This window comes from Manis javanica, chromosome 1 (genome assembly GCF_040802235.1).
Source record: "Manis javanica isolate MJ-LG chromosome 1, MJ_LKY, whole genome shotgun sequence".
Lineage (NCBI taxonomy): Eukaryota > Metazoa > Chordata > Mammalia > Pholidota > Manidae > Manis > Manis javanica.
This window is the reverse complement of record NC_133156.1, coordinates 222,952,141-222,974,549: the sequence shown is the minus strand read 5'-3', so window position 1 is coordinate 222,974,549 and position 22,409 is coordinate 222,952,141. Positions and strand designations below refer to the sequence as shown.

Genomic DNA, 22,409 nt, shown 5'->3' with positions numbered 1-22,409 from the left:
CCGGACTCCGGGCTGCGCTCCCCTCCTTGCCACGGTAGTGGGGTAGTGAATGCCAGGGCCGACAGGAGGGGACCACCGTCCCCGGGCCCCGGGGCGCGCCCCGTGCTCCGCGCTCGGTGTGCGCGCCCTGGCCCCTCGGTCCCCGCCCCCCACCCGGGACCGGGAGCGGGCCGATCGACCGCGCCAGGCAGACGTCCGACGCCGCTCTCCCGCAACAGCCGGGCGCGCGCGCTCCAGCGAGTGCCGGGGCGCCCGTGCCAAACGCACAGCGAACAGCCGGAAGAAACGCGCCAGCGCGCGCTCACACCCATCTCCCGGCGCTGGTTCCCCGGGCAGGGGTCCCCGCACAACGCGGCGCCTCGCAGCGTGGCTGCAGGTCCTCGGGGGCTGGACGGGTGCCTGCGGGCCCCAGGGCCCGGCCGCCTTGCCCAAGAGCAGCCCGAGCGTGACCACGGCCTCGTGTGGAAGCTGCCCCTCCAGGAGAGCGTCGCGGCGCCTGTCGGTTTGGTGTCTGTGTGTGTGTGTGTGTGTGTGTGTGTGTGTGTGTGTGTGTGTGTGTGTGTGTGTGTCTGCGCGCGCGCGCCTGTGTGAGGCAGTGCGAGCGTGCGCGCGCGTGAGTTTCACAGCGTGTGCGCCGCCTGGCTGTTCGTCCCCGTGTCCGCCCTAGGTGTGTTCCTGTGTGTTGAATCCTCGTGTCCGTGTGTCTCTCCTCTCCGTCGCTCCCGTTCGCTCGTGCTCCCTGCGGGTGTCATGGAGAAGGTGGCAGAAGGAAGGAGGGCGGCGGAGGGCCTGTGGTGGCGCCGGGGACCCCGGCTAGACCGGGGCCAGTAGGGGCCCGGTGGGCAGCGGTGCAGCGCGGGCGGGCCGGCGCGAGAGCGGCCTGGGCACGGGGCCGGTGGGGTTTGGGGGCAGCGGCAGAGGCTCGGGGCGTGGAGGCAGGCGGGGACGCGCAGGCTCTTGGGGCGCGCAGGGCCGGCCTCTGGCGTCTGCGGCCATAACACCCTGAACGCGCCCGATCTCGTCTGATCTCGGAAGCTAAGCAGGGTCGGGCCTGGTTAGTACTTGGATGGGAGACCGCTTGGGAATACCGGGTGCTGTAGGCTCTTTTTCCTCTCTGCCTCCCCGCTTTCTTTCTGCCCTGGCCCCCTGCCCCTCCCGCCCGCTCTAGCGCGGGCGCCTGCCCTCGCCCAGCCCCTTCCCCGCCCGCCCCGTCGTGGCCACCTGCTGCTGCCGGGCCTCGTCCCCCGCCCCCACACGCCTCCGGGGGCTGGGGCTGGGGCTGGGGCTGGGGGTGCGAGTGGGGGTGGGGTGGGCACACCCGCCTTCAGCCGGCCAGCCCCGCCCAGAGGCAGGGCCAACCTGCGTGCGGGCCGGCGGTGTCCCCCACCGCGCAGGCAGGCCTTGGGCTCCCTCCGCAGCCTGGGAGCCCCTAAGCCGTGCGCTCCACTCGCGCCCACCCGCCGGACAGCGCAGGCCCTGGGCGCCCCCCAGCACACTCCGCACGCCCCGTCCCCGGACTCCGGGCTGCGCTCCCCTCCTTGCCACGGTAGTGGGGTAGTGAATGCCCGGGCCGACAGGAGGGGACCACCGTCCCCGGGCCCCGGGGCGCGCCCCGTGCTCCGCGCTCGGTGTGCGCGCCCTGGCCCCTCGGTCCCCGCCCCCCACCCGGGACCGGGAGCGGGCCGATCGACCGCGCCAGGCAGACGTCCGACGCCGCTCTCCCGCAACAGCCGGGCGCGCGCGCTCCAGCGAGTGCCGGGGCGCCCGTGCCAAACGCACAGCGAACAGCCGGAAGAAACGCGCCAGCGCGCGCTCACACCCATCTCCCGGCGCTGGTTCCCCGGGCAGGGGTCCCCGCACTACGCGGCGCCTCGCAGCGTGGCTGCAGGTCCTCGGGGGCTGGACGGGTGCCTGCGGGCCCCAGGGCCCGGCCGCCTTGCCCAAGAGCAGCCCGAGCGTGACCACGGCCTCGTGTGGAAGCTGCCCCTCCAGGAGAGCGTCGCGGCGCCTGTCGGGTTGGTGTGTGTGTGTGTGTGTGTGTGTGTGTGTGTGTCTGCGCGCGCGCGCCTGTGTGAGGCAGTGCGGGCGGGCGCGCGCGCGAGTTTCACAGCGTGTGCGCCGCCTGGCTGTTCGTCCCCGTGTCCGCCCTAGGTGTGTGCCTGTGTGTTGAATCCTCGTGTCCGTGTGTCTCTCCTCTCCGTCGCTCCCGTTCGCTCGTGCTCCCTGCGGGTGTCATGGAGAAGGTGGCAGAAGGAAGGAGGGCGGCGGAGGGCCTGTGGTGGCGCCGGGGACCCCGGCTGGACCGGGGCCAGTAGGGGCCCGGTGGGCAGCGGTGCAGCGCGGGCGGGCCGGCGCGAGAGCGGCCTGGGCACGGGGCCGGTGGGGTTGGGGGGCAGCGGCAGAGGCTCGGGGCGTGGAGGCAGGCGGGGACGCGCAGGCTCTTGGGGCGCGCAGGGCCGCCCTCTGGCGTCTGCGGCCATACCACCCTGAACGGCCCCGGTCTCGTCTGATCTCGGAAGCTAAGCAGGGTCGGGCCTGGTTAGTACTTGGATGGGAGACCGCCTGGGAATACCGGGTGCTGTAGGCTCTTTTTCCTCTCTGCCTCCCCGCTTTCTTTCTGCCCTGGCCCCCTGCCCCTCCCGCCCGCTCTAGCGCGGGCGCCTGCCCTCGCCCAGCCCCTTCCCCGCCCGCCCCGTCGTGGCCACCTGCTGCTGCCGGGCCTCGTCCCCCGCCCCCACACGCCTCCGGGGGCTGGGGCTGGGGCTGGGGCTGGGGGTGCGAGTGGGGGTGGGGTGGGCACACCCGCCTTCAGCCGGCCAGCCCCGCCCAGAGGCAGGGCCAACCTGCGTGCGGGCCGGCGGTGTCCCCCACCGCGCAGGCAGGCCTTGGGCTCCCTCCGCAGCCTGGGAGCCCCTAAGCCGTGCGCTCCACTCGCGCCCACCCGCCGGACAGCGCAGGCCCTGGGCGCCCCCCAGCACCCGCCGCACGCCCCGTCCCCGGACCCCGGGCTGCGCTCCCCTCCTTGCCACGGTAGGGGGCTAGTGAATGCCCGGGCCGGCAGGAGGGGACCACCGTCCCTGGGCCCCGGGGCGCGCCCCGTCGTCCGCGCTCGGTGTGCGCGCCCTCGCCCCTCGGTCCCCGCCCCCCACCCGGGACCGGGAGCGGGCCGATCGACCGCGCCAGGCAGACGTCCGACGCCGCTCTCCCGCAACAGCCAGGCGCGCGCGCTCCGGCGAGTGCCGGGGCGCCCGTGCCAAACGCACAGCGAGCAGCCGGAAGAAACGCGCCAGCGCGCGCTCACACCCATCTCCCGGGCGCCTGGTTCCCCGGGCAGGGGTCCCCGCACAACGCGGCGCCTCGCAGCGTGGCTGCAGGTCCTCGGGGGCTGCACGGGTGACTGCGGGCCCCAGGGCCCGGCCGCCTTGCCCAAGAGCAGCCCGAGCGTGACCACGGCCTCGTGTGGAAGCTGCCCCTCCAGGAGAGCGTCGCGGTGCCTGTCGGGTTGTGTGTGTGTGTGTGTGTGTGTGTGTGTGTGTGTGTGTGTGTGTGTGTGTGTGTCTGCGCGCGCGCGCCTGTGTGAGGCAGTGCGAGCGTGCGCGCGCGTGAGTTTCACAGCGTGTGCGCCGCCTGGCTGTTCGTCCCCGTGTCCGCCCTAGGTGTGTGCCTGTGTGTTGAATCCTCGTGTCCGTGTGTCTCTCCTCTCCGTCGCTCCGGTTCGCTCGTGCTCCCTGCGGGTGTCATGGAGAAGGTGGCAGAAGGAAGGAGGGCGGCGGAGGGCCTGTGGTGGCGCCGGGGACCCCGGCTGGACCGGGGCCAGTAGGGGCCCGGTGGGCAGCGGTGCAGCGCGGGCGGGCCGGCGCGAGAGCGGCCTGGGCACGGGGCCGGTGGGGTTGGGGGGCAGCGGCAGAGGCTCGGGGCGTGGAGGCAGGCGGGGACGCGCAGGCTCTTGGGGCGCGCAGGGCCGGCCTCTGGCGTCTGCGGCCATACCACCCTGAACGGCCCCGGTCTCGTCTGATCTCGGAAGCTAAGCAGGGTCGGGCCTGGTTAGTACTTGGATGGGAGACCGCCTGGGAATACCGGGTGCTGTAGGCTCTTTTTCCTCTCTGCCTCCCCGCTTTCTTTCTGCCCTGGCCCCCTGCCCCTCCCGCCCGCTCTAGCGCGGGCGCCTGCCCTCGCCCAGCCCCTTCCCCGCCCGCCCCGTCGTGGCCACCTGCTGCTGCCGGGCCTCGTCCCCCGCCCCCACACGCCTCCGGGGGCTGGGGCTGGGGCTGGGGCTGGGGGTGCGAGTGGGGGTGGGGTGGGCACACCCGCCTTCAGCCGGCCAGCCCCGCCCAGAGGCAGGGCCAACCTGCGTGCGGGCCGGCGGTGTCCCCCACCGCGCAGGCAGGCCTTGGGCTCCCTCCGCAGCCTGGGAGCCCCTAAGCCGTGCGCTCCACTCGCGCCCACCCGCCGGACAGCGCAGGCCCTGGGCGCCCCCCAGCACACTCCGCACGCCCCGTCCCCGGACTCCGGGCTGCGCTCCCCTCCTTGCCACGGTAGTGGGGTAGTGAATGCCCGGGCCGACAGGAGGGGACCACCGTCCCCGGGCCCCGGGGCGCGCCCCGTGCTCCGCGCTCGGTGTGCGCGCCCTGGCCCCTCGGTCCCCGCCCCCCACCCGGGACCGGGAGCGGGCCGATCGACCGCGCCAGGCAGACGTCCGACGCCGCTCTCCCGCAACAGCCGGGCGCGCGCGCTCCAGCGAGTGCCGGGGCGCCCGTGCCAAACGCACAGCGAACAGCCGGAAGAAACGCGCCAGCGCGCGCTCACACCCATCTCCCGGCGCTGGTTCCCCGGGCAGGGGTCCCCGCACAACGCGGCGCCTCGCAGCGTGGCTGCAGGTCCTCGGGGGCTGGACGGGTGCCTGCGGGCCCCAGGGCCCGGCCGCCTTGCCCAAGAGCAGCCCGAGCGTGACCACGGCCTCGTGTGGAAGCTGCCCCTCCAGGAGAGCGTCGCGGCGCCTGTCGGGTTGGTGTGTGTGTGTGTGTGTGTGTGTGTGTGTGTGTGTGTGTGTGTCTGCGCGCGCGCGCCTGTGTGAGGCAGTGCGGGCGTGCGCTCGCGCGAGTTTCACAGCGTGTGCGCCGCCTGGCTGTTCGTCCCCGTGTCCGCCCTAGGTGTGTGCCTGTGTGTTGAATCCTCGTGTCCGTGTGTCTCTCCTCTCCGTCGCTCCCGTTCGCTCGTGCTCCCTGCGGGTGTCATGGAGAAGGTGGCAGAAGGAAGGAGGGCGGCGGAGGGCCTGTGGTGGCGCCGGGGACCCCGGCTGGACCGGGGCCAGTAGGGGCCCGGTGGGCAGCGGTGCAGCGCGGGCGGGCCGGCGCGAGAGCGGCCTGGGCACGGGGCCGGTGGGGTTGGGGGGCAGCGGCAGAGGCTCGGGGCGTGGAGGCAGGCGGGGACGCGCAGGCTCTTGGGGCGCGCAGGGCCGGCCTCTGGCGTCTACGGCCATATCACCCTGAACGCGCCCGATCTCGTCTGATCTCGGAAGCTAAGCAGGGTCGGGCCTGGTTAGTACTTGGATGGGAGACCGCCTGGGAATACCGGGTGCTGTAGGCTCTTTTTCCTCTCTGCCTCCCCGCTTTCTTTCTGCCCTGGCCCCCTGCCCCTCCTGCCCGCTCTAGCGCGGGCGCCTGCCCTCGCCCAGCCACTTCCCCGCCCGCCCCGTCGTGGCCACCTGCTGCTGCCGGGCCTCGTCCCCCGCCCCCACACGCCTCCGGGGGCTGGGGCTGGGGCTGGGGCTGGTGGTGCGAGTGGGGGTGGGGTGGGCACACCCGCCTTCAGCCGGCCAGCCCCGCCCAGAGGCAGGGCCAACCTGCGTGCGGGCCGGCGGTGTCCCCCACCGCGCAGGCAGGCCTTGGGCTCCCTCCGCAGCCTGGGAGCCCCTAAGCCGTGCGCTCCACTCGCGCCCACCCGCCGGACAGCGCAGGCCCTGGGCGCCCCCCAACACACTCCGCACGCCCCGTCCCCGGACTCCGGGCTGCGCTCCCCTCCTTGCCACGGTAGTGGGGTAGTGAATGCCAGGGCCGACAGGAGGGGACCACCGTCCCCGGGCCCCGGGGCGCGCCCCGTGCTCCGCGCTCGGTGTGCGCGCCCTGGCCCCTCGGTCCCCGCCCCCCACCCGGGACCGGGAGCGGGCCGATCGACCGCGCCAGGCAGACGTCCGACGCCGCTCTCCCGCAACAGCCGGGCGCGCGCGCTCCAGCGAGTGCCGGGGCGCCCGTGCCAAACGCACAGCGAACAGCCGGAAGAAACGCGCCAGCGCGCGCTCACACCCATCTCCCGGCGCTGGTTCCCCGGGCAGGGGTCCCCGCACAACGCGGCGCCTCGCAGCGTGGCTGCAGGTCCTCGGGGGCTGGACGGGTGCCTGCGGGCCCCAGGGCCCGGCCGCCTTGCCCAAGAGCAGCCCGAGCGTGACCACGGCCTCGTGTGGAAGCTGCCCCTCCAGGAGAGCGTCGCGGCGCCTGTCGGTTTGGTGTCTGTGTGTGTGTGTGTGTGTGTGTGTGTGTGTGTGTGTGTGTGTGTGTGTGTGTGTCTGCGCGCGCGCGCCTGTGTGAGGCAGTGCGAGCGTGCGCGCGCGTGAGTTTCACAGCGTGTGCGCCGCCTGGCTGTTCGTCCCCGTGTCCGCCCTAGGTGTGTTCCTGTGTGTTGAATCCTCGTGTCCGTGTGTCTCTCCTCTCCGTCGCTCCCGTTCGCTCGTGCTCCCTGCGGGTGTCATGGAGAAGGTGGCAGAAGGAAGGAGGGCGGCGGAGGGCCTGTGGTGGCGCCGGGGACCCCGGCTGGACCGGGGCCAGTAGGGGCCCGGTGGGCAGCGGTGCAGCGCGGGCGGGCCGGCGCGAGAGCGGCCTGGGCACGGGGCCGGTGGGGTTGGGGGGCAGCGGCAGAGGCTCGGGGCGTGGAGGCAGGCGGGGACGCGCAGGCTCTTGGGGCGCGCAGGGCCGGCCTCTGGCGTCTGCGGCCATAACACCCTGAACGCGCCCGATCTCGTCTGATCTCGGAAGCTAAGCAGGGTCGGGCCTGGTTAGTACTTGGATGGGAGACCGCTTGGGAATACCGGGTGCTGTAGGCTCTTTTTCCTCTCTGCCTCCCCGCTTTCTTTCTGCCCTGGCCCCCTGCCCCTCCCGCCCGCTCTAGCGCGGGCGCCTGCCCTCGCCCAGCCCCTTCCCCGCCCGCCCCGTCGTGGCCACCTGCTGCTGCCGGGCCTCGTCCCCCGCCCCCACACGCCTCCGGGGGCTGGGGCTGGGGCTGGGGCTGGGGGTGCGAGTGGGGGTGGGGTGGGCACACCCGCCTTCAGCCGGCCAGCCCCGCCCAGAGGCAGGGCCAACCTGCGTGCGGGCCGGCGGTGTCCCCCACCGCGCAGGCAGGCCTTGGGCTCCCTCCGCAGCCTGGGAGCCCCTAAGCCGTGCGCTCCACTCGCGCCCACCCGCCGGACAGCGCAGGCCCTGGGCGCCCCCCAGCACACTCCGCACGCCCCGTCCCCGGACTCCGGGCTGCGCTCCCCTCCTTGCCACGGTAGTGGGGTAGTGAATGCCCGGGCCGACAGGAGGGGACCACCGTCCCCGGGCCCCGGGGCGCGCCCCGTGCTCCTCGCTCGGTGTGCGCGCCCTGGCCCCTCGGTCCCCGCCCCCCACCCGGGACCGGGAGCGGGCCGATCGACCGCGCCAGGCAGACGTCCGACGCCGCTCTCCCGCAACAGCCGGGCGCGCGCGCTCCAGCGAGTGCCGGGGCGCCCGTGCCAAACGCACAGCGAACAGCCGGAAGAAACGCGCCAGCGCGCGCTCACACCCATCTCCCGGCGCTGGTTCCCCGGGCAGGGGTCCCCGCACTACGCGGCGCCTCGCAGCGTGGCTGCAGGTCCTCGGGGGCTGGACGGGTGCCTGCGGGCCCCAGGGCCCGGCCGCCCTGCCCAAGAGCAGCCCGAGCGTGACCACGGCCTCGTGTGGAAGCTGCCCCTCCAGGAGAGCGTCGCGGCGCCTGTCGGGTTGGTGTGTGTGTGTGTGTGTGTGTGTGTGTGTGTGTCTGCGCGCGCGCGCCTGTGTGAGGCAGTGCGGGCGGGCGCGCGCGCGAGTTTCACAGCGTGTGCGCCGCCTGGCTGTTCGTCCCCGTGTCCGCCCTAGGTGTGTGCCTGTGTGTTGAATCCTCGTGTCCGTGTGTCTCTCCTCTCCGTCGCTCCCGTTCGCTCGTGCTCCCTGCGGGTGTCATGGAGAAGGTGGCAGAAGGAAGGAGGGCGGCGGAGGGCCTGTGGTGGCGCCGGGGACCCCGGCTGGACCGGGGCCAGTAGGGGCCCGGTGGGCAGCGGTGCAGCGCGGGCGGGCCGGCGCGAGAGCGGCCTGGGCACGGGGCCGGTGGGGTTGGGGGGCAGCGGCAGAGGCTCGGGGCGTGGAGGCAGGCGGGGACGCGCAGGCTCTTGGGGCGCGCAGGGCCGGCCTCTGGCGTCTGCGGCCATACCACCCTGAACGGCCCCGGTCTCGTCTGATCTCGGAAGCTAAGCAGGGTCGGGCCTGGTTAGTACTTGGATGGGAGACCGCCTGGGAATACCGGGTGCTGTAGGCTCTTTTTCCTCTCTGCCTCCCCGCTTTCTTTCTGCCCTGGCCCCCTGCCCCTCCCGCCCGCTCTAGCGCGGGCGCCTGCCCTCGCCCAGCCCCTTCCCCGCCCGCCCCGTCGTGGCCACCTGCTGCTGCCGGGCCTCGTCCCCCGCCCCCACACGCCTCCGGGGGCTGGGGCTGGGGCTGGGGCTGGGGGTGCGAGTGGGGGTGGGGTGGGCACACCCGCCTTCAGCCGGCCAGCCCCGCCCAGAGGCAGGGCCAACCTGCGTGCGGGCCGGCGGTGTCCCCCACCGCGCAGGCAGGCCTTGGGCTCCCTCCGCAGCCTGGGAGCCCCTAAGCCGTGCGCTCCACTCGCGCCCACCCGCCGGACAGCGCAGGCCCTGGGCGCCCCCCAGCACACTCCGCACGCCCCGTCCCCGGACTCCGGGCTGCGCTCCCCTCCTTGCCACGGTAGTGGGGTAGTGAATGCCCGGGCCGACAGGAGGGGACCACCGTCCCCGGGCCCCGGGGCGCGCCCCGTGCTCCGCGCTCGGTGTGCGCGCCCTGGCCCCTCGGTCCCCGCCCCCCACCCGGGACCGGGAGCGGGCCGATCGACCGCGCCAGGCAGACGTCCGACGCCGCTCTCCCCCAACAGCCAGGCGCGCGCGCTCCGGCGAGTGCCGGGGCGCCCGTGCCAAACGCACAGCGAGCAGCCGGAAGAAACGCGCCAGCGCGCGCTCACACCCATCTCCCGGGCGCCTGGTTCCCCGGGCAGGGGTCCCCGCACAACGCGGCGCCTCGCAGCGTGGCTGCAGGTCCTCGGGGGCTGCACGGGTGACTGCGGGCCCCAGGGCCCGGCCGCCTTGCCCAAGAGCAGCCCGAGCGTGACCACGGCCTCGTGTGGAAGCTGCCCCTCCAGGAGAGCGTCGCGGTGCCTGTCCGGTTGGTGTGTGTGTGTGTGTGTGTGTGTGTGCGTGCGTGTGTGTTTTGACCGAAAAACTCCCTTTAGTATGTGTGTGCCATGAGTATGTGTGTGTTGGAGCTGGAGTTACTCTAAGGTGAAAGCCTGTTGTAGGTGTTGATTAGCGAAGTGGTCGGGAATTTGGGCACGGCATCTATCATCCAAGGTGTGGTTGTAGGAAGCCACGTGGTGGGGAGTTTCAGCCCCTGAGTGTCCTGGACCTTGCAGAATATGACCTCCATGTTGAGGCATAGGCTGTGGGGCTGCATGGAACCCAGGTGCAGGAAGATGTACGTCAGCGTGGCATGGCCATGGTCAGAGGCGGGAGGGGAGACCCTGCATCTGCTCCTGGTGCTACCAGCCCTTATGTGCCAACAGTGGGATGACCTGGAGGAGAGCAAGAGCACCTAGGTACAATGAGACGTTGGAGGAGAGGTGCAGGGACTACAGGTCCTGGGATTGGCCAAAAGCGACACACACCTCAATTTTTTTCTTTATGTGTTGTTTTTTTTTTAAGATGACGCATGAGTTGATGCACATATAATCAGGGCTATTCTGTGATAACATAAATGAGTGTTTTGTTTTTGGCATCTTATTAGAACCCCATCCCAAGTTGGCTATTGCTCCCACATGGCAGTGGACACCACGACCCTTGCCTGTGGTGCCTCTTACCTACCCTAGACAGCACTGCATTCTCTGGCACCTTTTTCAGCCAAATTACTTATGCAAAAACCTAAATATGCAATAAATAAGGAAATAGTACATCATCTGTGATACACATCAACTCAGTGAGTTAAGCAGTCATTTAAACTATCATAAATATTGTATAGAAACTTAGGGAAATATTTATTAAGTGATATGTATCATTAAGTGTAGAAAACATTCACATCATTATAGCCATGCGAATGTGAGAAACAAAATATTGGGCTGGCCACTCCTGGGTGGAATGGCATAAATAAGTTGTGTTGCTATGTGAGAAAATTCGGAGAACCATTCTCCTGGATGTCAACTTTACTTCAGTGAACTCAGTGAGACAACAGAATCATCTTTCCTTGGGCAAAGAGAGCAGTAAGAGAGAATGTCAGCTTCAGAGATGTAATGAGACATTTGGAGGACTTTGTTGGAGAGAGGAAGCCAGTGTGGGGCATGCAGGGGATGCCTGTGAGCTGGAAGAGTGTTGGTACCACAGGACGCGGGGGGCAGAATGCTGGGAGGAGAAGAAAAGCAACTTTTTCAGAGAGAAGAAATAGGAGGTACAGTTTCATTGTAATGCTTCCCTTATCAGCCTTTGACTCTCCCAGTCCCTAAGAATCCTAGGAATATAAATACTCTATCAATGAGTTAATTCAACCCATGTGTCTTAAAAAATGGCTCTGTAAAATAGAGGTGATTAAGGACACAAAAAGTTGCTGGCTTATAGGTCAAACTTGAGATAGTGATGCACTGAAATGAAAAATGCAAGTTTCACATATAGTCTTAAGATTATAAGTTCTGTTGAGGCTGCTTCCTCATAAGCACAGCATCTGTAGCTTTGGTAACAGTAAGTGTGCAAAGGGATCAAGCTTTGACCCTTTGGTAAGGCATAACCAAGGCCTGAACAACTAAAAGAAAGAGAGGAAGTTAATATACAATGTCTTTGTACTCTCTCTATAAACACTATACTTCTTAATTCATAGTTACCAGTTTATTAAATTTTTCAGTAAATGACCCTCATCTTTTAAAGGTAAGTAACCACATTTTATTTTATAGAAGTATCTTCAAAATTTCAGCTACTAAAAATCCTACATAACAAATGCAAGTCAAGCCTTAATACAATAGTTTCTAAAGAAAATTTAGCACAGCATACCAAAACTTATGGGATGCAGTTAGTGCGGTGCATGGAGGGAAATTTATAGCCATAAATGTCTGTGCTTCTAGCCAAGCAATTAGGCAAGAAAATGAAAGGAAAGGAATCCAGAAAGGAAAGGAAGAGGTAATGAAATTTTAAGTTTTAATTACTTCTCTAAATATAAGTATTATTTTGGGTCAAATTATGTCCCCCAAAAAGACATATTGAAGTCCTAACCCTCACATTTAAGATTGTGACCTTAGTTTGAAACAGGGTGGATGTAGATGTTATTAGTTAAAATGAGGTCATATCGAGTAGGATGGATCCTTAATTTAATATGGGTATGTCCTTAGAAGAAGAAAAAACAGAGGCACAAAGGGAGAAGGCCATGTGACAGCACAGGCTGTGACAGGAGTGAGGCAGTCACAAGCCAAGGAATGCCAAGAATTGTTGATGACACCAGAAGCTAGGAGAAAGGCATGGGACAGATCTTTCTCTCACCCTGGCAGAGCATGACTCTGCCAACACTTTGATTTCAGATTTCTAAGCTCCAGAACTGTGAAAGAATAAATTTTTTTTGCTTTGAGTCACCCAGTGTGTGGCAATTTATTACAGCAGCCATAAGGCACTGATACAAAAAGTAAACACTTTCTTCCATAAACCTGAAAGAAAGGGATCTCAAGAAAGGTAGGAATCTCCTGGTAGGCACCTGCTACATCCCTGTTCCTGCTTTGTCAGGAGTAGATCTCTGCATCTTTGCATATGGCTGTGGCCTGTGGGCCTGGGGCCACCCAACTTGGCAGCTTGGAAAAGAAACTGCAGTCTCCCAAAGGGAAGGAGATTCAAGATGGCGGCATGAGAGGTGAGACAGAGAACTCCTCCCAAAAACACAAATAGTATGGAAATGTAGTTATTAATACAACTAACCCTAAAACGGCAACAAGAAAGAAGGCTGTACCAGACTGCGTACAGACCTCAGGAACAGAGCAGACCTCATGAAACAGGGTAACATAGGAAAGCCTTAATCCAGCAGGACCCAAGCCCTTTCCCCACCCCAGCTAGCCAGTAGGAGGAAGAGAAATGGAGCGGGGGAGGGGGCTATTTACAATAGCTAAGAAATGGAAGCAACCTAAGTGTCCATCAGTAGATGAATGGATAAAGAAGATGTGGTACATATACACAATGGAATATTATTCAGTCATAAGAAGAAAACAAATCCTACCATTTGCAACAACATGGATGGAGCTAGAGGGTATTATGCTCAGTGAAATAAGCCAGGCAGAGAAAGACAAGTACCAAATGATTTCACTCATCTGTGGAGTATAAGAACAAAAAACTGAAGGAACAAAACAGAAGCAGACTCACACAACCCAAGAATGGACTAACAGTTACCAAAGGGAAAGGGACTGGGAGGATGGGTGGGAAGAGAGAGATAAGGGGGAAAAGGGGGCATTACAATTAGCACCCATAATGTAGCAGAGGGGGACACGGGAAAGGCAGTGTATATAGAGAAGACAAGTAGTAATTCTGTAGTGTCTTGCTGTGCTGATGGACGGTGACGGTAATGGAGTATGTGGGGAGGACTTGATATTAGGGGGAGTCTAGTGACCATAATGTTGTTCAAGTAATTGTACATTAATGATACCAAAATTAAAAAAAAAAAGAAATTGCAGTCTCTTATTGACCCTGACCTGCGACATTGTGACTCAACATCCGGTCCAACTGCTTCCTCAGTGAACAGAGCCTCAGAACTGCTTTGGGGTCTACTTGTCAGAGAAGGTAACCCTGCCCCCAGAACAGCTCAAGGGTGGTTCTCATTAGCCTGGGTCAGTCCAGTGATGCCAGCCCTCTTGCCAATGACTGGTTTAGGTGGGCAAGTGAGGGAGACTCTGTGGAGAGCTTCTGCAAATAGTTCTCTCATCCCAAATAGGAGGTGTCTCTTCTTCACTGCACATAGTATTACCTCACCATGAAGTTGGGACCATAGCAGGCTTCACATGATCAGGAGGGCCAAGGTCAAAGCTGAAATGCTGAGGATGGACACATGTACAAGTCGGAAGGCCAGTTAGGTCTTGCAGGTGAGGGAGCCAAGAGGGAGATCATGGTGTCTTGGCCAGGGTGGTGACAAGTTGCTGGATTCCAGATAGATTTTGAAGATCACACTCAAAGGGTTTGGAGGCTAGATGTGGAGTGTGAGAGGAAAAGATGAGTCAAGGAGACTTGAAAGATTTTAACCTGAGCGCCTGGAAGGGCAGCATTGCCATTCGCTGGCATGAACAGACAATGGGAGGAACCACTTTCAGGGGGAGCAGGAGTTCAGCTTCACAGGTGAAGTTTGAGGTGCCACATCCACGTGGAGATGTTGACTAGGCAGTTTGATATGGTTGGAGTACAGGAGAGAAAGGTCCAGGCTGGAGATACAAATATGAACTGACAGCACTCCGATCGTCTTAAGGACATGGAACTAAATGAAATCACTAACAGCAGAGAGAAAAGAGAAGAAGGCTGAGTCCTGGGGCAGTGCCCAGACTGAGAAGGAGCCACCACACGGACAAAGAGAAACAACACTGAACACAAAAACCCAAATGTATAAGGTCAATATTTATTTTTTTATGCAATAACTGTTAATAATAATAATAGCTTATTATATACCAGGCTCTGTGCTATGGTTTGTATATGTATTATCTAATTTAATCCTCATAAAACCAAATTAGCAATTAAAAAATATCAATGGGACAATTCCAGAATACCATTACACAAACAAAAATAAATAAAAATGAAGCTGTTTAGATGGGGCTGTGGGAAAATAGATGTCCTGAAAGCAGCTAATGGCACATTAGTTGGAGTGGAATCTGGCAGCAATGTAACAAGAGCTCTAAACTCAGCACAACTTTTGACCCTGTGTAAAGAGGAAAAAGTAACTTTTACATATGTTCATTATACACATAAAATGCTGGAAATGACCCAAGTCATTGTGAAACAAGCTATGATACATTAACATGAACGAATGACCAGTCAACCTTTAAAAATGACAGGTATGTGGACTGTGTTGATACAGGTAATGTGATCTGTCTTGGTTAGGGATTGCTTCCTTTTGAGGACAGAATTCCAGCCAATTTGCCTAAAAAAGGAAAATTTATTATGAGAATACAAAGGTACCTCAGGGCTCCCAAGAGCTACAAATAGACCCAGGTCTCTCTGGGACTGGTTCATGGACCCGCAAAGGCAAGAGCGACAAGGCGATGCATCCGAATGGTGGCAACAGTTCTCTCTTCCACCAAACTAGCCAGGCTCCAGGGCCATTTCTCAACCAGACCTCGATCTCGGCTGTAAAGACTCAGTTTCTAACAGCTCAAGGCCAGATCCTTAGGGTGACCCTATGCTTACCTGAGAAAAACTGCCAGGCTGCCGAAAGAATTTGCTATTTGTTCTAGCTGACACCTGGAGACAGGGCCCCAGGCTCCTGGGCTCTGTGGGAGGGCAGGAGCCTGCTTGGGATAAGTTTGTTTTCTAACTCTGTTAGTTTGTTTTTAACTATGAAAGATTTTCTGACACAAGCCAGGAAAGTTGATAATGATACATACATACAAGGTAGACATTTTTCAAATTTCTTTTTTTCTGTAAAATTTCTCATACACACTTTTTAAAATGCATTTCTGAACAGGGCATTTGTGATTACATCAGGCCCACCCATATAATCCAGGCTCATATTCCCAGATCAAGATCCATAAGTTAATTACACTTGCAAAGTCCCTTTTCCCTTTTTCCATTTAAGGTAACACAGCTTCCAAGGATTAGGACATGCATATCTGGAGTGGGGTGGGGGAGGAGGCATCATTCAGCCCATTGCAACATGCTGAAGGTGAGAGTCTTCACTGTAGCAGAGAAGCTGCCTGTCCAGAAAGCTCTTCTCTGGTACGTCTAGCCTCCTTCCCAATTGCAGTGAATCAATGACACAACTGGCTCATTGATCATGTATGTAATTTAGCATTGCTGGGAAACTGATATGACTGAAAATCAGCCCACTGAAAACATAACAGCTAAAGAGCTAAGGGTCACTGCTGAAAAGAGGACTGCATATCTGCAGGGTTCCCACTTGATCAAGGACACAGGAGTGGGGGAATATTATTTACAGTGAGCCTCAGGATATGATGTAGAGCAATAAATGTAATAATTCAGGGAACTAGGATGCACTTGTTCATTTCAGAGAGAGGATTATCCCAGTCTGGAACCACTTATTGTTTACATGCACGTTTCTTTCCCCCTCACGCCCCAATTGGAATGGCAAAACCATGAGAGCAGGAATCTCGTATGTCTAAGTCCTTAGGATCCGGAACAAAGCTTAGAACACACTAAATGTCATTAAATATCTGAATACATGTTTTAAATGTATACTAACTTTCCATGCATAAAAAACCAAATGAGAATGAAGGACCTAGCATTTGAGTTCCTCCGCATCAACGGAATTTGATTAATGAAATAATAGGAAATAATTTTAATATGTAACATATGACATGGATTCACATTATGAAGGGAAGGGATGGAATCAGTACAAATATTCATGTATCATTTTCCCTGTGGAATTAAGAAAGCACAGTTTGACATGAAGGTTATATGTACTAGAGTGATGTGTAGTGTCAGGCTGCTATATTTCCCTGGTGTTAAACAGCAGCTCTACCTATGTGGGGGTGGGGGGAGGTGAACCCCATCCCCTGTCACTGCCCCGTCTGCCACACTGATCTCAAGTTAGGTAGACCCATCCCCTTGGCTCACATTTGAGGGGCTGACAACACCTGCTCATTGGACTATGTTTCTGTCCTATTTCCTTGAGCTCAGTTCACATCTCCTGAAGCAGACCTGGCTTCTTCCCTGTACTGGGATTTCCCCCCTGTATTGAGATTTCTGGTTAAGGAAAATGGAGTCATTGTGCCCCAAGGCTCATCCCTGAATTAAAGTATCTTGGCTTCCACCGTCTCTGCTAGAAATGTTATGCTTCGGCTTCTCTAACAGCTGGGCTCCTGGTCTGTACTGATGGACACTACTCACCATTGCACATCAACCAGATGGGTGACCACACCACTGCCCAGGGAATAACAATTTTTTAAAGAATGAGGGAGCTCTAAAAATACAAGGACATGTGTAAGGAACACAAGCTTTCTCCTGTATCCACAAACATTTGTATGCATGTGCATTTAAGCACGCTCCCCACCAGGGCAGGCTGCTGAGGCTCCGAGCTTTCTGATTAACAGGCATTCTCCTGGAGCACCTTTAGAAGGCAGTGATCCCGACCATGGTCCTGTCTGCGGCAGGAGAGGTGAGCAAGTTCCTGATCTGGGTTCTGCCTCACCTTGCTCAACTCTGCAATAGATGCTGCATTTTTTGCCTCTGTCTGTTCTTACCAGGCCGGTCCAGTCCTGCCTGCTCTTCATCCTGGTATCCTGCTGCACTCCAGCTTGGCATAGCTCAGAGGCTGTTGGCCCCAAACCAAACCCTGTTCATCTGCCCCTCCCAAGTCCACACAACTGAGAACATGGCCGTTCAGGGAATTGTACCACACAGAATGCAGGACTGAAATGAAACCAACATCTCTACTCTGAAAGAGTATGTGTGTACCAGTCTGTGTTGTCTGGCAGAGTATGCAGTCAGACCAACCTTGCATGCTTTGTGATTTTAACAAGTCATGCAACCTCTTAGGGCCTCAGTCTCCTCATCTGTACCATATTGATGATGCAATAAAACCCCACCATAATGTGATCGGTGGGGCAAAAGGTCAATCTTGTAAAATTCAGGGGTGCATTTTTTAGTTTAATGAAATGCTTTTCAGAGTTCTGGCTAAGTGAGCAAATCCTGTCTAGTCTCAGCTCCGGTTTGGTGCCGTTTACTCTGGGTATTGTTTACTCTGGTTTAAATACTGATGGAGACAAGTAAGAGTCCTGCAGTTGGCTAAAGTTCCCAGGACAGCAGCAATAATTCCAGGACTCTCCTGGTTACCTGGCACTCATTGTGTCTTTTGGATCCAGAGAAATTTGCTGGAAGAATGCCGAGGACCAGGGACTCACTCCGCCTCCAGCTTCCCCAGAGGGAGTTGCAGCCCTCCCCCACACTGGCTGGTACCAACATCCCATTTAAGAGCAGAGGCTGTGGAAGGGCAGGAACTGGAAGGCAAAGAACAATTGCACAATATCCGAATTTTTTTCACTGAAGATTCTTACTTTAATGCCTATTACCATTGCTGTGAGGATTAGGGTCAATGTATGAATGTGCCATAGAGTTTGGCATGTAATTTTGCACATTAAGTGGTGCATTCATTCCAAAAGTGTTTATTAAGCACCTAATGAGTCCTAGGACTACAGCAGTGAATAAGAGACATGTTGTTCCTGCCCTTGTGAAGCCTGGAGTTTAGCAGAAATAATAGCTTAAAGAGTGCTGTGGGAGCTGTGAAGGTTAAGCTACCATCGTATTTTCTCTGAATACCATCTCTCCTTCAACAGTTTAAAACACTTAAGATTTCACATGTATATTTTGGAACAGAATATTCCATTCTCTTCTTTAAAGAAGTGGTTCTCAGGAGGGGTCAATTTTGCTGCCTGGGGGACATTTGGTGAAGTCTGGAGACATTTTTTGGGGTGTTATAACCTGGGGGCAGAGGACATGTTCTTGGCATCTGGTGGGCGAGGCTAGGGATGCTGCAGAATATCCTATAATGCACAAGCCAGCCCCACAAATGACTCACCTGGCTCAAAATTTCAGTATGCACGCCTGAGAAATGATGGTCTAGAGGGGACCCAATTAGTCCACAGTCTGTTATTTGGCTGCTAAAGGAGAAAAACACATTTCACCCTTACAAGTGTTAGAAAAACTGGCCCTTCTGTTCTGTGCTCTAGGACACTTGCCAAGTTAGAGGAGGGAGGGCAGAGGGGGGCTCTTCCAAAATCTCAGTGCAGCAACACATTCCTCTCGGCGGCAGAGAGACTTGACCAGGGAGTCTATTTTCAGATTGTTCAGCACTGTAACTGTGTTTGGTGAATGTTATATTTCACGGATTCTTTTTTTTTTTTCAACAGGAACAAATTAATTTTTTAATTGAGTATTAAATGACTCGCTCTTACAATGCATGTTAAAACAAGATGGTCACAAATGACTATGATGATGAAAAGACCCACAATAGTTCTGTTCATTTCTTTAAGATGTTTGACAAACTTTACTTTGTAGTTATCTATGGCACCTGCTAAATTATTGTAGAATGGCATCTTCTGGAATAGGATTATAGTGACAGGCAAGAAAATAAGCCACATATAACAAAAGCACCACCTCGTCTCATACCAGAAAAAAATCAGAAATGAAAATACTGACCAAACTAATTTCACACTCAGAATCTTTGTAAGTTAGGAACTATTGTGATAATGCTGGTGATAGTTTCTGAGTAGTGTCATTTTCTGTCCACACATCCTTTTTCTACCTGTAATTTGCATAAGAAAGGAAATCTCCCATCTTCCCTGATGACTTTCTAAGTCAAAATTTAGTACACTTTGGCTTTATCATAGTTGAAACTTCATGATGTTTGAAATGGATATGGTGCTAAAATGTCTCTGAAAACTTCTTTGAGCAATTTCTACCTTCGTGTTGGCCTCTATCATGAAACTGAAGCTCAGCTACGGATTTTAAGCTGTAAAACATAATATAAATGAACAGGCAGTCTTCTCTTTGAAATCTTTCATTCAAAGGGAACTATTTTCTGAAATAATGATATTGTACAAACAAGATTGCTGCTAACTTGCCCACAGAAACCACAGTTACACACATGCACCATTTTTTGCCACGTGACTGCTTTTCCCCTGAAGGAGTATTTCACGGATTCTTATAGAACTAAATTGTCAAACAAAAAGCTCCTGGAAAAGACCTTGTACTTTCTACCCTTTGAAAACTCTACCAAGATATGCAAATGAGCCAAATTATCTCAAGGCCACTGAACCCAAGTTTTCAGTTCATTTGGTTTTCTTTCTTTTTAAAGTGTTTTAAAAGTTTGTGTGGGCATAATTAATCCAATTTGGTCTTTGGGGTAGCCCAGACTCCAGAGGGACTGGCTTTGATCTGATGATTTTCTTACATATGTGCAGCGAAGCAATACAATGTTAGACAAAGCAGAGGATGAGGGAGAATGAGGCAAAATACAATGAAGCCAGGAAGAGAGGGAGGGAGGGTAGGATGTTAGATCCCACTGCAAGGATGGAAACGGCCAGTCTAAACTTCCTTGGCTTCAAGAGCCCTGCTTCCCCACCTCGGCTTACTTTGCCTTCTCTCCTGCTTTCTACAGGACCACACTGGATTCTAGCCTACTCCTCTCTCCTCCAGATTCTGGGCAGAGGTGGGAGTTCCTGTCTCCCAGCTGGGTTTGGAGGCAGAATCTTGTGTAGAAGCAGTGTTATGTCCTGAAGGGAAACTGGGATGTGTATATGAAATTTATTACTATTTGCCATTCGTATTCACTTTACAATAGTGGATTGCCGGTAAATATGTACTGTTTTGACTACTGATGAAGTTGACTATCCACTAGTTAGTACCAGAAGCAGGAGGTATGAATCATGTCCCCACTCATATGGGTTGAATGATTTGAACTATGACGTGAACACTCTGAACTCTATTTCATGTCCCATTACCTGAAAAAACTTCGTTTTTCTTAGAAATGAGATTTGATCTGAAATGTGCAAACCATTTTTTTCAATGCAGTATTTTTCTTGGAACTTGCTGTAGATGTTAAATGCGCTATTACAGATTCTTTAACAATTTGTCTGATCCCACCTGAAGATAATATTATCTCTCATAAAGTCATCCATGACTGAAGTAACAAATTAATCTCAATCATCTGTAGTACTTGTGGTTAACAGAATTTTGTGTTCTATTAAGCATCATTCTTCATTTAAAAATTTTGCTACTGGCTGATACAAAATGTTCTATGGCACTTCCTTAATATAAACAAGAATTTAATAAAATCTTCCTGAGATATTTCATTGCTTAAACTTGCCCTTGACGTATTAGCCTTCAATAATGAAACTCTTCTTTACCACAAAACTCACTAGTCTAAGCACATGTCTTGACCAAGTACTTTTCCTTAACTTCTTTAACTTTGGTTTTGAATTTAACTGTGGGATTCAGTGAGTTTCTTCTGGTTTCCTTACACTATATTTAACAAACTCCCTACATGCCTTGCACACAGCAAGGGCTCAGTACGTGTTTGTTAGATGGAAGAACAAGGAGGGCTTTGCAGAATGGGTTATCAATATATTATGCAACTGACTGTCAGGTTGCATTGTCTATTGAGGGCTTTTCCTTGTTCTCTGTCTCCCACCCACCTGGGCATTTCCAGGACTGAGGAATCTCTCACCAGGTCAGTCTCCCTCCAGTTCTGCCGGAGATGGAAGAAGTATCGTGATTGCCATGGGCTTCCTTGGCAGCCCAGACATTCCTCAGCCAGCCAGCATGTCTGCTCTGTTAACATTTGTCTCCAGGCCCCGAGGTCAGGCTGATTACTTGGACGCCCAAGCTAGTGAAAGGGATGGCAATGATGAGACCTGAAAATTCTTCACTCTTTGTTCTTCTGATGGGTGACAGGATAATCAGTCCAAATGAGATGCAGCCTCTTCCAGACTATATTTAGTACAATTGCATTTTTCTTTCCCCTGGAGGAGCCTGGGATTCCCCCCTAGGATATGGTAGCACCAGAAGACGAACAAAATCAAGCAGCATTGGCACGGCAGAGCATGCTCCCCCTTCTCAGATGGCGGGCAGGGTCAGCTTGTGTCCAGGCTTCAGGCAACGGGGTTCTTCTACCCCTAACCCTGCCACCAACCACCTGTGTGACTGAAGACCCCTTATCCCCTCTGAGCCTCGGATTTTTGTTAAATAAGCATGATAATCTTTACCTTAAAGGAGAGTGCTGAGGATGAAATGTGATCAACTTTGTAAAGCACTTTATGATTTGTAGATGCATGATACAAATGTAGGGAGCTCTTGTCTCCCAGCTGGGTTTGGATGCATGCCCAAATGTCCCCCTATACAAAAGGCCAGTGTCCACTTAACCTTAACATGTGAGGCTCTGTCAGACTTAGGAATTAAGCTTCTCATTTTCTCTCTGTTCCTCCCCTTGGGCCACTGTTTCCCAATCCTCAAGCTCATGGTTAATGCTCATTATGTGATTGCTAATATTACTACTTGGAATTGAAATAGTAAAGTGGAGCAGTATTGATTCAATGTACCATTCAATAAACCCATTGATGTTAACATAAATACTTTTACAAAAATAACTATTTTCTGAAAAAAAGTTAAATATAGTGAGAATGGCATTTTTAATATTTTTTTTGCAAATCTCTTTAATGTCGAACTTAATAGAACAACTGGATTCTTATATTTGATCCCACATTAAATCTGTTGTAAATATTGTTGTCATTGAAGAATGTGAGGACATCCTCATTCATTCTTCACATTCTGCCTGACAGGTTATGTAATGGAAAAGATGAGTTTTAATAGACTTCAGATAACCATGGATATCCCTCCTTGATAGTACATTAAAATTCAACAAGTGGTAGCTTTGTAAAGGTTAGTTGCAATGTGGAATCTAAAACCACGTGATTAGTAAACTTTTTATTCTCCATTACACTAAAATCCATTCATCTGTTTTGTATTTTGAATGGATTTTTTGCCCATTTGTGATTTTGTTGCTTCACTGTCATTTGGAAAATACTGGTTCACCGAGTTATTCAGATGTTGTGAATGTTGACACATTTCATTATACAACATCACACATGGTTGTCTATATCTACCTTGGTATTTAATTTTCATAGAAATTCTTTTACTTGAAGTTTACTTGAAAGCTCAAATGTCATTGTCAACAAATACTGCCAATTTTTTTAAGTGACTGGCTCACTTTGTGTATTTTCAGGAAAATCCCCAAATATGGAAAATCAGTTTGTCAGTTGTAACTCTTAAAAGGTTTTTTTTTTCTTACCTTTTGACCACCTTCACTCATTTCTTAAACAAGAAAAAAGCAGCTACTTCAGCTCATCAAATAACT

The 22,409-nt window shown here is 55.7% G+C and overlaps 6 non-coding genes across 6 annotated transcripts; all 6 read left to right on the top strand.

Annotated features, from left to right (window-relative positions):
* The first annotated feature begins 984 nt into the window (after positions 1-984).
* On the top strand, positions 985-1,103 carry LOC140844893 (5S ribosomal RNA). The gene has a single exon (XR_012123414.1). It is a non-coding gene; the product is annotated as a 5S ribosomal RNA (ribosomal RNA).
* A 1,365-nt stretch (positions 1,104-2,468) lies between these two features.
* On the top strand, positions 2,469-2,587 carry LOC140844897 (5S ribosomal RNA). Its single transcript, XR_012123418.1, has one exon. It is a non-coding gene; the product is annotated as a 5S ribosomal RNA (ribosomal RNA).
* A 1,386-nt stretch (positions 2,588-3,973) lies between these two features.
* LOC140844896 (5S ribosomal RNA) lies at positions 3,974-4,092 on the top strand. The gene has a single exon (XR_012123417.1). It is a non-coding gene; the product is annotated as a 5S ribosomal RNA (ribosomal RNA).
* A 1,375-nt stretch (positions 4,093-5,467) lies between these two features.
* On the top strand, positions 5,468-5,586 carry LOC140844887 (5S ribosomal RNA). The gene has a single exon (XR_012123408.1). It is a non-coding gene; the product is annotated as a 5S ribosomal RNA (ribosomal RNA).
* Positions 5,587-6,977: 1,391 nt separating this feature from the next.
* On the top strand, positions 6,978-7,096 carry LOC140844892 (5S ribosomal RNA). The gene has a single exon (XR_012123413.1). It is a non-coding gene; the product is annotated as a 5S ribosomal RNA (ribosomal RNA).
* Positions 7,097-8,461: 1,365 nt separating this feature from the next.
* Positions 8,462-8,580, top strand: LOC140844895 (5S ribosomal RNA). The gene has a single exon (XR_012123416.1). It is a non-coding gene; the product is annotated as a 5S ribosomal RNA (ribosomal RNA).
* The last annotated feature ends 13,829 nt before the right edge of the window (positions 8,581-22,409 follow it).